The 14,981-nt window shown below is 36.5% G+C and overlaps 1 long non-coding RNA gene across 1 annotated transcript; it reads left to right on the forward strand.

Annotated features, from left to right (window-relative positions):
* Positions 1–2,864: 2,864 nt before the first annotated feature.
* Positions 2,865–14,456, forward strand: LOC109144585. The gene is made up of 2 exons (XR_002045443.3): positions 2,865–8,953; positions 10,164–14,456. It is a non-coding gene; the product is annotated as an uncharacterized LOC109144585 (long non-coding RNA).
* The last annotated feature ends 525 nt before the right edge of the window (positions 14,457–14,981 follow it).

Here is a 14,981-nt window from a genome sequence, read left to right on the forward strand (position 1 = left end):
TAAATAATATTCTTCAGCATGGTAAGGAGGAGAAAGGAGAAAAGCTCTTTAGCAGAAGACGAGTATGAAGAACTTTCAAATACTTCACAAGGATGATGATACATCAATCCCAGAGAGCTTTCAGGCATATATGAAATATAATAAAATACCTGCATGCTAACACAAGAAGCTTGAAGGACAAACAAGGAGAAATTGGAAGCTGTGACTAACAGGGAAAAATTATGTAGGAGACTTGACAGAAACACGGTGGATGTACGACCTCAGTAGCTCGTAAACACGGTGAGTTAAAGCCAGTATTACTAGCTGAGGAGGAAATACAAATGTATAAATTTGAACAACTGGGAAAATTTGAGTTGTGACATAAGAAAAAAAGTAGAATTTCAAAGGATTTATATGAATCCGTTCTAAAAATCCTTACACTGGTTGTGACAGATATCAATGCTTCTGCTGAAAAACAGCATCAAATTTGAAGATTAATTTGTAAAGAGCTAAATAGAAGGGTTGAAATTATAAGAAGTAAACAAGAACAGATAGATGTGAAAGCAAAGGTGATCAGCAACCTGCAGTGATCACTGTGGTTCAAAGAGGAGACGAAAAAAACCTAATCTGCAGATAAAATTACATACTGACATTCCAATGCAGATAGAATTCTTGTCTGTAAATGTTACATGGGAGTTAGTATTTGGCACAGCTTTCCTATGGAGAACTACTAACACAACAATCCTGTTAATTACTCCTGTCAGTTACATTCTTATATAAAATTGGGTAAGAGAATTAGTAGTAAAACCTGCTAAAAAACTTGCCAAGACCCCCCCAACTGATTTTGAGCAGTTTATGTAACAAATAATAGTACACATACCCGTTGCTATAAAATATTTTAAAATCAGTTTATCTTTTCTTCAAAAAATTAACGAAAGTGAGTCAAAAAGTTAGTTTTACAAAGACAGAAGTAGTGAGCAATTTAGACAGTATATACAAATTATTGTCAAACAGTGGTGCAACAGGTTTTTAAAAAAATATCTAATCTTTTAATGGAAAACCATTATCATGATTTCAGATTTTTGTCAAATCTGTGCCAAAGTTCAGATTCAGATGCCTAGAGAAAAAAAATCTATTAACAAAACTAGTTGAAACACTTCAAAAAGCTGTTCATACTTTCTTTATCTCTATAAATACAGTAATACTAATACATTTTTGCAGTTGTAATATTTCCTGTTTGAATTTTTAATTAAAAATTTCAGCAGAACTGTATCAACTTTCCCCCTTCAATTTTATCCATCTGCCATTTCCTGTGCAATAAGCAGTTTTTAAAATGGTATCACAGGAAAAGGCAAAAAATAGAAAAATCCAAATTTAAAATATTTATGGACTTTTAAAAGGAAAATAAACCACATTTTTACTCAAGTGATGAGAATTAAATAAAAATTAGGAAAACTCAAAAACTGAGAATTAATAAAAATTAATTTTTTTTCATAAAATGTGTAGAATTTAAATATATACATATATTGAAAATGTTTCTCACAAAGATACTTTTTTTCAGAAGACCTGAGAGTATTCCATAACCTTTTAAAAAGGAAAATTTTTGAAATAGGATAATATTGAAATCAGCCTATTCTTCACACAGCCTTCAAGGGACAGAGCAACTCCAGCTATGTTAATGCTAGAATCACAAAAGTATTTTTAATGTGCTGTAGAACAATATCGAGACTAAATCTAGGTAATAGCACAAATGATGAACAATGACATATCTGTTAAAAATCTAGAGCCAATAATATTCTATATCTATAGGTTCCATTTACAAATGTACATTTGTTAACATGCAGATTAGAAGAAAATATACACTCCAGTGGGGAAAAGGGAGTTTTGGGACAATAAATAGTGAGTTAACCAGGCAAATACAATCTTATCTTGTAAAGAAGCATTTGCAGATAGCTAGGAACTGTAAAATTAAAAGAGTTCTTTAATTAAGAAAAATATCCACACACTATCTTCTGGATAAGAATACAATACAGTGAACTTCCAGGGGAAATATTAAATGTCTGGATTGCCTGAAAGTCTTAAAAAGAGAAATATCTATAGAAGCTGACATACTCCACCAAAGGGAAATGAATGTCTGGCCTCAAACACTGGCTTTGTGCACATGATCTCCCCCTGCCAGGGGGAGAGAGCAGCAATTAGTGAACAAGGGACAGCAAATCACTGAGACAAGAGACACTTTCTAAGTCAGCTGCTGAGGCCAGACAGAAAAACTACTCTGTCTGTGCTCATCAGAGTGGCCCTGCTCTCATTTTCCTTCCTTCTAGTGCCAGAGCCCTTCCCTCACTCCAGTCCTTGTGGCATCTGGGAAGAGGATCTAAGTGGATGAGTCACTTCACTGGGCTGTCAGGCCCATGGAGCTCATAAGAACCAGGCAAGTAAAACCAGCAGGATCTGCTCATAGATATAGTGCAGTCTTGGATGACAAATGACCATATGGAGCAGGTCTCAGCCCTTTGTCTTTGCCACAGATGTGCAGCAGCTACAATCAAAATGATGGTAGGGACCTGTTGGAGCCAGTCCAGAGGAGGCCACCAAGGTGATCAGAGGGATGGAGCAGCTCTGCTATGAGGAAAGGCTGAGAGAACTGGGATTGTTCAGCCTGGAGCAGGGAAGGCTTTGGGGTGACCTGATTGTGGCCTTTCAGTACCTGAAGGGAGCCAACAGGAAAGATGGAGAGAAACTATTTACAAGGGCCTGGAGTGACAGGACAAGGGGGAATGGCTTCAAACTGAAAAGGCTGTAGGGTTAGATTGGATATTATGAAAACATTCTTTACTGTGAGGGTGGTGAGGCACTGGAACACATCTGGAGAAGCTGTGGCTGCCCCATCCCTGGAAGTGTTCAAGGCCAGGCTGGATAGGGCTTGGAGCTACCTGGTCCAGTGGAAGATCCCTGCCCGTTGAAGGGGAGTTGGAACGAGATCCCTTCCAAGCTAAACCATTCTTGATTCTATGATTATGGAGTGGTAACTACAGTATATCCCATTGTTTTGCCTGAGAAACTGACCCACTGTTGCACTGCTCCCACTCCAGTGCCAAGAAGAGCATGACCCATCATCCAGCCAGATTACAAATTCAAGTACATCTTCATTAGTGGAAATAGGTTTTGTTTTGTCTGAACTGACAAAAAACAAGTGCAAAAGAAAGCAAAACACACCATTGGGAGCCCTTAAGGGGAAAAACTACGCAGCACAGACCTTTCTGATATAAATTATCACATAAATTAAACCCAGCTAATTCACAACAATAAGAAAGAACATAAAACAATTACTGAAACAGCAGAAAAGGTACTAAGAAGCTATTACCAAGATTAAAAACCAAATGAACACCAGATAACATTCATAGAAAAGACAGACAGTACAAGATAATAAAGAGCTTAATAGCAAATGGTTGATAACACCTTTCAACCCAACATACCCAAGCAAATCCAATCTGGGCTCAGTGGGGTGTGAGGCATGGAATGATATCAAAATATGCTATGAAAAGCTAAGTTTTTAATTGATTCATTGTTTTGAGATGTTACCTACAGCATTTTCATAAGTGTTCTTTGGAATGTAAAAAACTCATTTTCTTAGGAATTTGCAGTTTTGAACAAGTTTAAAGTTTAATCATACTATATTACGGAAAAAAAATGGTTTCATGGAGGACCAAAGTAGCGAAAAACTTTCATTTGGTTCATTAGGAAAACTAATCATGACAAGGTGTTAAGAGAATGGAGACCTGAATCCAGGGTGGGCTGCCTTCTGACCTACTCCTTATCAGATCCATACAGTTCTCAGATAGTCATCATCCAGATCTGGAAAATGCCAATACTAGTCCAGCTGGGAGTAGATTAGAGCAATGACTTAACAGGAAATCAAGAACACCTTGTGCTATGGTAGGAACTTCAAGAAAAACAACTACAAATTCATGCTATGCTCATAAAAATGTTCTTGACTAAATTCTCTTGCAGAAAGCAAAATATTTCAATGATTTCTCATCTTCAAATTACCTATATGCTTATTAAAAGAAAATTTCATATGTGTCAATTTAGGTGGGGAAAAAACCAAAATACAAGGTCAACACCATTGTACTTGAATTACCAAGATTATATATATTGACTGTATCTATACCTTAGTTTTGTTTTTGAAAAATAATCTCTATCTCACTTTTCACAGCTAGGTTCTGCTTTTAATGCATATATTACATATCCTAGTTATTTTTCAAATGTCACATTAAAAATATAGGTGTTCATTTCCATACTAAGAGACAACGTACTTTCCTACAGCTTACTAATTGCTCTCTGAAAAAAATTAGGTTTTATAAAATCTTTCTGGTTTTTAATATGCTTTTTTTTTTTTTTAATGAAAGATTACAGAAAACAAAATGGACAGTTGTAAATCTAATACCATAAAATACATCTATTTGGATATCAGGCTGTAGAATTCAATGCACATTCCAAGAGAAGAGGAATTATACTAAAATAAAGGATTTTGTACTCAGTCATCAATGGACAGGAATTATGAGTTCCCCTAAATTATCCTGCAAATATTTTTAAGTGTAATTATCAATCACTAGTTTCTGCCCAAACATTACAGGAAGATATTGGACTATGGGAATTAATTGTCAGATGAAGTATAAGAGTTTTCTGTTCATAAAATAAAACTAAATAGACTTTCTGTTTCAGTATATTACAATGCATACTTAGAGGAAGGGTTGAATATGGATATATTCTTTATGTTAATTGCTTGCTTGTTTTCTATTTTTGCTAGTAGAAGCACTGTTCCTTAAATGCAATCCGTTTTTTTTCTGCCTTGAGAAAATTGCACTGGCTATATTAAAACTATTCTTCTCTATTGTTCCCTGGTCAACAAAAGTAATAAAAATACACAAAGCAGTCATATATAATAGCTTCAGCTGAGATAATGTAAAGTTTAATGTTATTTTTTTCTCACCTCAATGAAGAACTAGGTTTTTTTACAGCAGTTTCAATGCCATGTATTATAAACCCACTGACTGCACACAAACAAAAAAAATCCATATAATCTCTTTCCCTATCTAAGCATGTACTGAATTACAGATTCTGTAATTAAGGTCATCAGCTGACTAAAGCACCACACAGACCAATATGCCACCAGAGGGAAATGTCATTTACAGGTGATTTGAGCCACAGCAGATCAAACTGCAGTGAAATGCCTAAAATTTCAATTTCACATTCACATTATTTGGATAAAAAATTCTTAGGCAAATTGTTTAACCAATTCTGAAACAAAAGGAGGTAACTCTCAATATAAGGAAGTAGATACTTCCATTTTCCTCCATATTTTAAACAAAAGCAAATCTAAGAAACACAGGAAATTCAGATTTCAATGTAGTGTAAGTACAATCTAACCTCTGCAGGAAAAAAAACCCAACATGCCTTCATCCTTATTTTTTACTTGAAAGACATGTTAATGTGTTTCTCTAAGGAGGTGTGGTACATGACATGAATTTTTTATATATACATGCCTTTGTCTTTCATTCTTTTTTAATTTCTGAAGTTACCACTAATCTGTATCACACAGATTTGATGGAGAACACCGTTTTCACAAATATCATGGAAATAGGCTACTGAAGAGAGCAAACCCTTCTGTGTTTCATGACTGAATAAAAGACAGCACTGTGAGATTGTTTCTTTTTTTAGCATCACAGGACTTTCTGCAAGATATGAATTTTTCAGCTGGGTAGGACTTTACTGAGAGCAGTCATAACATTTCCTTCTTACATACATTTTCAGAAGGCTTGCTATAATTCAATCAAAAAGATAGTTAAGGACAAGGAACAGGAAAAAATATTAAGAGGTAGTAATACGTGTGATATGAAGTATCTGATGATAAGAAGTCTCTATCCATTAAAAATATATGCCCTCAGCCTTTTGGGGAGTACAGACAAAATCCGTATCGGTCTCTTACATTCCTCCAGCACTTAAGTTCATCTCTATCTGCAACAATTGCTAAATACAAAATGTATTAACATAATTAATTTGATAATATATTTTAAAAGTGCTCATCTAATGATCTTCTATTCATAATTTTTATAATTCTCAATCACATGTTCTTCTGGCTTATAAGACCTTTTCTCTATTCTGTTTTATAAAATTCTTGCATCCACTCCTTCACCTAGTTTCTGAGCACATAGCACAATTAATTATTAGTTGACTACATATATGTGTAGCAAAATTTTCCTAAAGTAGACTGAAAATAATTCAGAAGACAACTGAGCACTTATTTCCTTGTCTGCAGCTCAATTCATTTCACCCATGCTAGAGAAATGTCAATCAGTTTCACATTGTTTGGAGTTCTAAAAGAAATTTTGTAACTTACCAAAAAAAAAAGAGAAAAATTATGGAAGGTAGTCCTCCACTAAAAAGTGCTATAACTGAGTTTTAATTTGCAGCATTCATATTCACCTACTGACAGCACCTCCCTTCCCATGAAATCTCAGTGGGAATGCAGCTGCAGGCAGTTACTTCTAGAGGTTAGTGTTTGACTCTCCTTCTTCCACAACAGTTAACCTTCTGCCTAAGCCTCCTTCTAATGAGCTAGAAAAGTCTAACAGCATAAACAAAGGCATCTAGGGATGTTTTACTAGGACATACATTTATGGTATCTGGCAGACATTATGTTTTTGTGGGATGGGTCTTTCCTGACAATTAATAAGCAGCTGAATCAGGAGCCACATGGCCCCTGTCTCCTACCTAGAAATAACTGTGCCTATCTTCTCTGTGCATCACTGGTCAAAGTACATTTTACAACTGTTTTACAAACATTAAATAACATCAAAGTTAAATGGTAAACTATTTTTAAACTTCTTTATTCCAGAAAAAAAACTTTTTTATTGTTTTGCTGAAAGTGTTCCCCTAGAAAAAAAACCCCTAATTTTCTCATTTTTCACCAGACTATACAAGCAACTGGAGTATGTCAATATTATCTCAAAGATCAGTAATCACAGGACTGATGCAATTATTTACACCTTTTATTTTAATCAATCCAAAACAAATTTTATAACACTTTATGTCAACATTATTACAAGCATATGAATCAAGAAGTGACCTAGTGATGTTGTTTATTTGGTACCAGTGGGTAGTACAAGAATTTGCTAACAGTTTTACAAGGTGTGAAACACACAGAAATAGCCCTTTTTACTTGTCCAAAGAGCTTGACAAAATAAAACTTTTTTTTTTTCTGAGGAAATAGAAGTCTTACAGAAAAATAACACTTCAGCACTGCTGTTTACCAGTGGTCTCTGATGGGTCAATAACTTCATTTAGCCTTAAGAGATAAGGAAGTATTTTCTGATCTATTACCTTACAGATACACATTATACAGATAATGTGTATAAAATAGTTTTAGGAATGGTTATAAGTGTAGAGAAACTGAATCTACCTGTAATCCATGCTAAACTCGAATGAAGTCAGATAGCACAACAAAATAAAATGAAAAATGAACTACTTTAAATAATCCATGTAATTTGTAATAACATAGAAAAATCCCACTTCAATATATTTTCAAATGTATTTCATTCCGTATTGAAATACATTTTCCTAAATGACTAGAGGTTAGAAAGATTGATGGATTAGCTGCTAGAGTTGAGGAGGTGGTCAGTTGACTTTAATGATTGCATGGCTGGGGTCACATCGTGTATTTGATGTCAGTCAGTCCTTCCTAATGCAATGTGGTTTTGTTATTTCTTTGGAATAAACTTTAATTTATATTAGAAGCAAGAGGATTATTACATGAATTTGTCTTACTTGCTGATATTTTTCCACTGTCTGGCTGTAAAGACTTCAGGTCTCTGTTTGGTTTTGCCCATGTATCTCTGTTGAATCTCCACCACCTTATATTTCTGCAAATTCATAACCTTTACACTTTCTGCATATATTTTTTAACACTTTCTTTCTCAAAGGAACTTCTGTTCTGACAATATGTTTTGATCTTCTGCTCTACTGATGTGTATCTTTTCAGCTGGGCAAGTCTTTATTTGTGAAATAATGAGTTAGTCTTGTTACATTTTTCCATGGTAGGATAAAGCTACGCAATATATTATTGATAACACTCATAAGCCTACTTATATAAAAAGAAGACAAAAAATATTGTGAGAGAAGAATGAACACTTGAAATTGGAAGATAAGAGTGCAAAAGGAAAGCAAATGAAAGGAATGATTGTAGACATTAGTGGCCTGAGGATAGAGATGAATATATTTGAATTCTGGTGGGGTTTCATGCTCACACACAATCTACTTGTTGAGACTATTTGATTTGCATTGCATTTTACAGTTGTAGAGGAGCTTTCTATATCTATATTTTTCTATCCCTATAGTTTTAACGTTATTTCTCATTCTTTTCAGCCTTTAGATGTGTTCTTCTGGATGCATGTTATGTAGCTGTTTTAAACTCCCAGTAAATATTCTAAATTATTTATTTGCTAGAATACATAACTTATTAGTTGTTACATTTACATTACAGATGAGTTTTTCATTTTTTAGATATCCAATAGTCATGAACAATATCGAGAGTAATGAAATTTCTAAGAGAGGTAAACATTTTATATGAAAGAATAGCTTTTTCTTAATAGTACAAAATGAGGAGAAACTAGTTTAGATGCTTATAAAAACAAACTCTGAAGTATACAGGAAAAGTCATTACTCAAGTTTTTTCTGTATAGAATCTGATATTTGTGTGGAAAGTTCCTGAAGATTTGTACATGCAAGAAGTCTGTAATTTTGATTTGTTCTCAGATGCAATATTGAAAAAGATATGCTGCTGAAATATGTCAGTCAGTGAAAGAAAAATACCAAGCCTTGATTTTCCTTCTGAGAGAACTGTGAGAGGTTGACTGTAAAACACAGTGGTAACTCATCTGTTCATGGCCATCCACTTATTTGCTGACAAATGGAGGTAAGAAATGGACAGTCTAAATCATCACGAGGAAAAAAAATCCTAAATTTACTCATCCTTAAGTGGGCAAATAACTACATTTTAAACATCTGTGTTTTGTAATCAGATGATATAGACACTTTACTTCTCTCTCCCCCAAAATACCTCAACCCTACACAAGCCCAAACCAGCAGAAAAGAAGAAATCATTCAAAATAAAAAAAAAAAAAACCAAACCCCTCTGAAGACACAAAATGTACTAAGCTTAAATGCCTAAGGATCTCAAAGATGCTAACTGATGAGCTATCAAATGCTCATTGAATGCTCTTGTATCAAGTTTTTTTGGTCCACACACATGAAAAAACCCCAAACCCAACCCAAACCAAACCCCATACCAAGTAAAACCATGTGAGTGATACAGTGTTCCTGGATTCAATTCAATATCATGATTCCATGAATAATACCAGAGTATAAAATACTTTGAAGAAAATGTGCCTATTCTGTAATGTATGTAGTATTCAAACAGCCACAGAACAAAACCAGCAAATTATGCAATCCAATAAATTTAAGTCCTGAAAGATTTATAATTCAAAACATCAGCCATTTACCCAATAACATATAAATAGAAATGCACATATAAATGTTTACACATACAGGTGCTTGTGCCACTCTCTAGATTTACACAAGTAGTGAAGAAAGAGGAATGGCTTTGAGAGTACTCATTAAATACTTCAGTAAGTCCCAACATGAATACTGGGTTGTTCCCTTTGTACCAGCTCTGGAATCTGCTTTACTTTTAATTATCCTATGACACAGGAGGATGCTGTGCCATGGAAAGTTCAACAATGTCATTTTCTAAGCAGTTTAAGCAGCATCTATTTGGGAGACAGCAGAGTTGTAAAAGCTAAACAGAGTAAACAGACTGTGCCTTCCAACTGCTGCTTGTTCTCCAAAGTGTGGGAAGAGGTCCAATGCAGTTGATCTTACAGGAGCTGTAAGAGAACACTTCTATACATCATCCAGCATCTCTCTTCCAATTCAGCTATAGCAGGTATAACCCTTAAAAGCCTGTAGTCAAGTAGCTTATTTAATTCAAGATCACAGTCACTAGGACATCAGAGCTGTGTTTTGTCACTGTACTAGGTTGAAACTTAGTTCATGGACGGCGATTTGCATATTTAAAGGACACGGAGGCACTGAAATTTCCCTTTTGTCCTTCTCTTCCTGTGGAGAGCCGGGTGGCACGGATGAAGCCGCCGGGGAAAAAAAAGCCTTCCCGGAGCCTCGGGCAGCTGGGACCGGGGTTACAGCCGAGCCGCTGCAGCCCCGCACGGAGCCGGCGGGGGCCGGTGGGGCCTCTGCAGCCAGCACAGCTCGTGCCAAAACGAAAAGAACACCACACGCAGCCGACAAGGCCACCTTTTCTTCAGCGAGAAAGAAAAGACAAGTAAGTGACGTGAGAAAGAAGAACGTGGTGACTCCAAGGTCAGAAAGAAAGGAAAAGTCAAGTCGCATGGGAGGAAGCCAAAATGGCGGCGGGAAAAGAGGGCGGAGGCGCTTCTAGTGCTGGAGCTTAAAGTTCTCTTTGCGAGCAGTGGCGAGGACTGTAATATTACAGACTGTTTTCTCTATAATTCATTAAAGTACATGGGGGGATGGAAAATCCACTCGTGGCCTGTGAAGATAAGAAAATGCCTATGCCAGGTTATGTAGAAGCTGTGAGAGGCTTTTAGCGATTTTGAAGAAGAGAGCCTTTGTTTTCAGGCTAGAATAACTCATCCTTAAAAGACTAAACCCTATGTTATGGCCCATGACTGGCAGTGGGAGAAGACTTCGTAAGATTTCATGGGAGAGATTTTTTTTTCACTTCAGCAGATTGTTTTTCCGGGAGGACTGTTGGGTTGTGAAGAATCCCACGGCACAGCAGAAGAAACTCTTTTCCTTAAGCATAAAAGAGACTCCTAAGAAATGCAATACTGACTAAATCCCATGTTTTGTTATCCCTGGCATGGGTCGGTGGGAAGGAGGGAGGCACTGGGAAAGAAAAGAGTTTGAAAGTTTGCCTTAATTTCCTTATTATCTCTTTTCACTTTGCATTCTGCTAGTAATCAACTTTCTTTATATTGTAACTGTTTAAATGTGAGCCTGTTTTGCCTTGCAGTCTTTTCTGCTTTCCACAGTAATCCTTATTTCCCCTTATGCAAATAATTAGATTTTGTGTGCTTGGTGTTTAGCTGTGTCAAACCACGACAGTCACACTATATTATATGTGACAAGCATAGCAATGGAAACTCCTGGTTTCTTCTCCCTCAAGTGCAGGTCCCTTATAGAAAAATAATCAAAACTCTACTTTAAGTGGCCTTTACCACAAAGATATTCAGATTTATTGCAATAGCAATTATAATAATTGTGATTATATAAGAGTGTACATGCTACAACAATCACAAAGTACATGCATGTGAAGCTAACTCTCATAATAGATCCATTTGACAAGACAGGGTTGAGTACAAGTGTACTGATTTACTTTTTGAAGCAAGAAGAAGTGGCATGTGCTTGCCTGGTTTTGTATTTCACCATATTTCTGTCAAGTATTCCTTCACCTTCAAAACAAATTTTGATTTTTGATAAAAGAATGAGAATTATGCCCACCCCATATTCTTTAAGAAGTGAGGTAAGGGCAATGGGAGGAAATATTGTTTATTAAGGAATGGAAACTGTTATCTTTCCACTGTTACCACAGCTCCTTTCCTGTGTGCCTTGCGATCAGTCACTATCACAGCAAGCCTGGCACTGATTTTCCTTTCAGTCACTAATTGTGTGATTAAATGCTTTATGTATTCAAATGATTCTTTTCCAATTCACCATTGCCTGTCACTTTCTCATTTAAAGTCTGTCTCAACTGCTTCTCTCTGTTTTCTCTTAATTTTCCTATACTGATATTTCTTCTTTGATTTTCCATGATTCTTTGCTCTTTTTTTAATAGCAAAAACAATTCTGAGAAGCCTTTGGCAATGTTAGGCAATGGCTCAACTTATCTGCAGGAAGGATTAGGTCCTCATACACACTATGTCATTGTTAAAAGCAGTGTAGTTCTCAAGCCTAATACAACTCTGAGGCTCCCAGGAGCAGTATTTGGTTTTGTTCTTGCTAAGAATTCGAGAGCCATGAGAAAAAGAAAAACATGTAGATGGAAAGAACTTCTGACAATTATTTCTTTAATAGTTGCTTTGGAGCCTTTCCTTCTCAGGGTTTGTTGAAAAGCCTTTTTTTGCATTGTGGTGTATTGACTTTGGGTCTGTGCAAGGTGCTCTATCCCTAGATCTCCTGATCCAGGGACATCTATATAATCTCCCTTCCCTCAGCAGGACAGGGCCTGGGGAGAAAATAAATAGAAAAATATCTCATGGGTCAAGATAAAGGCAATTTAATAAAGCAAAAGCAAAGATCATGGGTGCAGAAGCAAAGGAGAAAAAAAGATTTTAGTCTCTACTTCCCATCAACAGCCAATGTCTGACACTTCCCAGGAAACAGGACTTCAGTACATGCAAGGCTGCCCTAGAAGACAAATGCCATAAAAACTGAGTGCCTTCCAACCTCTGCCTTAGCTTTCATTGCTGAGCAGATGCCGTATGGAACGGAATATCCCTTTGGTCCGCCTGGGTCCTGCATGTGTCCCCTCTCAGGCTCCTGTCCAGACCCAGCCTAATTGCCTTTTGGGGCTGATGGAGGTTGATTTGGGCAGACAGCCTTGGTGCTGTGAGAGCACTGCCCAGCAGCACCCAAACACTCGTGAGTTCTCAGCACCTTTCTGTGCTCAGCACTGTGAGGGCTGCGATGGGAAAATTAACTCCATCTCAGCCAAACCTTCACACAGGTCTGGTTTTCTTCCCACAGTACAAGGCCATGCCTAAAGTACAGCCTGTAGAGATTGTCTCATCTAAAATTCAAACTTTGACTCTACCTTGGAGTATCTAGGGGAGAAGATTTGCCTGCCACTGCTCCAAAGTTATTAAAATTCATTACCCCTCTACATTAAATTAATGAAGATTTCTTTCCAAGTTCCTCAGGAGAGAGTGCTATGCAAGAAATATTAATGTGATGTGCTTTGCTGTGGGTTTTTTTTTAGTTTTCCTCCTTGAAGGTGGTGTCCTGACTGCTGTGCTGAGTGAGGAGGAAATTGTGCTAAGTGAGAATCACAGGGAAGGGGAACATCATGCTCAGAGCTTGATCACTACCTTTACTGACAGAGACCATCAGGAGAAATCTGACATCTACCACCACAGAGCCATGGCAAATGCCTTTTGGTTAAAGGAATATTCACACATTCCTATAATGGTAATATTAAAAAAAAAAAAAACATTTCGAAAGGTAAAAGATACTTGGAAAGGCACAATCTACATGGCATTAGAGCACAAACGTTTCAGTTGCATCACATTTTGTTTTTAAATTTGTTTTTACCTCCATGCTGTCTAAAAATTAGGAGATAAGGAGAATTTAAGCTAGTAAATGATTCACTGACACAAAGATTACTCAGAAGATAATACAGTAATTTTGTTGATGTCAGATCGGTGCTTGTATTATTATTTATGAGTCACTGGCAAGACCTGAAAAGTAGCTGTTTCAGGTTTTTTTTCTTGGGAATTGGTCAGTTTTATTATTGTGTTTGAAGTTGATGTACTATCTTACAGAGACCACAGGAAATGGAACTCTTAAATATGCAATTTATTGCCAAAGAATGCTGTTTACACAAGTATCTGCTCTGTAGTAGAAAAGTCATTATTATCCATGGTTACAGCTTTCAAAAATTTAAAAAAACTATCTAGAAATTTGTATTGCCTCTGTGCTATTTCAGTAAATTCTTCTCCAGTTAACATGGGATAGCCTGTGATTGAAAGGGCTATTTACTCCAGGATGAAGTAATTAGGACTGAACTGTATAAGAAAAAGAAGTTGTTCAGCTTCTGGGCCTCTGGGCATGGAGAAGAAGGGAGAGCAAGAAGCTGAGCTTTTCTGCTACTCAGTTCTTTTGGAAGAATGCCTAAGAGAATTATATTCTCTCAGTTCCACTCACACATGCAGCATTTTCCCAAGCTTCCAGGACTTTCCTGTGACTTCTGGAATCCAACAGGTTGTTTTTCCCAACCTCATGCAGAAAGGAGTTCTCCTCCCGGGCTGGCACAACATCTGCCTTCTGGCCATCACAGATTTAATTCCTCTTACAATATAAAGCTGGCTGTAGTACCACTTGGTTCAGGAAATAAATGGATTCATTATTTTAAAAAACCAAAACAACAAAGATCTGTACATAGTTACACTATTGCTTCTTGGAATAGCAATTAAAAAAAATAGTTTAAAAATGCCATAATGAAAGAAAAACCTGTCAAGCTGTTAACGGCTTTTAACTTTGTTATATATTGTGTTATCTATATTGTTACTACATCTTTGTTCTGTATGTGTTTGTAAAAGAGCTGTTGTTAAGAAATTCTAACTCTCAATGTACCATGATTACTGCAATCTTTACCTTTTTAAAGGTGACAAGAGCTTTTACCTCTAAAAATACCCACTTCTGGAACTACCTAGAAAAATAATTTCACCAACATGTATGTTTGCATCCCCCCTCACCTACTCTTGACCTGGTTGTCCCTTTGAAGATTATTCCTGCTCCTGAAATAGATATGTGCCCACATCTAGGGGTAGTGCATTCACAATTCTGTTACAGAATCACAGAATCAGTTAGGCTGGAAGAGACTTATGAGATATCAAGTCCAGCCTTTAATTGATCTCCACCTTGTCGAGACCATGGCACTGAGTGCCACCTGCAGTTATTCCTGGAACACAGATTGACACCATCAGGGCTGTACCTACTGCCCTGAGCATGCACTTTGGCCCAATGTAGGCACATACAGGGCTATTGCAATTAGTCATCCAAATTTTATACATGTATGTGTTTGTACCTCGTTAAAGCATTTTGCATCCTTGAAAAGAGGCAACTAAATTTCTCTTTCAAAAGTAACCAAAACAGAACCAATGTTATTGCTGATGTTACAAGAG

Source organism: Corvus cornix, chromosome 1, assembly GCF_000738735.6.
Source record: "Corvus cornix cornix isolate S_Up_H32 chromosome 1, ASM73873v5, whole genome shotgun sequence".
NCBI classification, from domain to species: domain Eukaryota; kingdom Metazoa; phylum Chordata; class Aves; order Passeriformes; family Corvidae; genus Corvus; species Corvus cornix.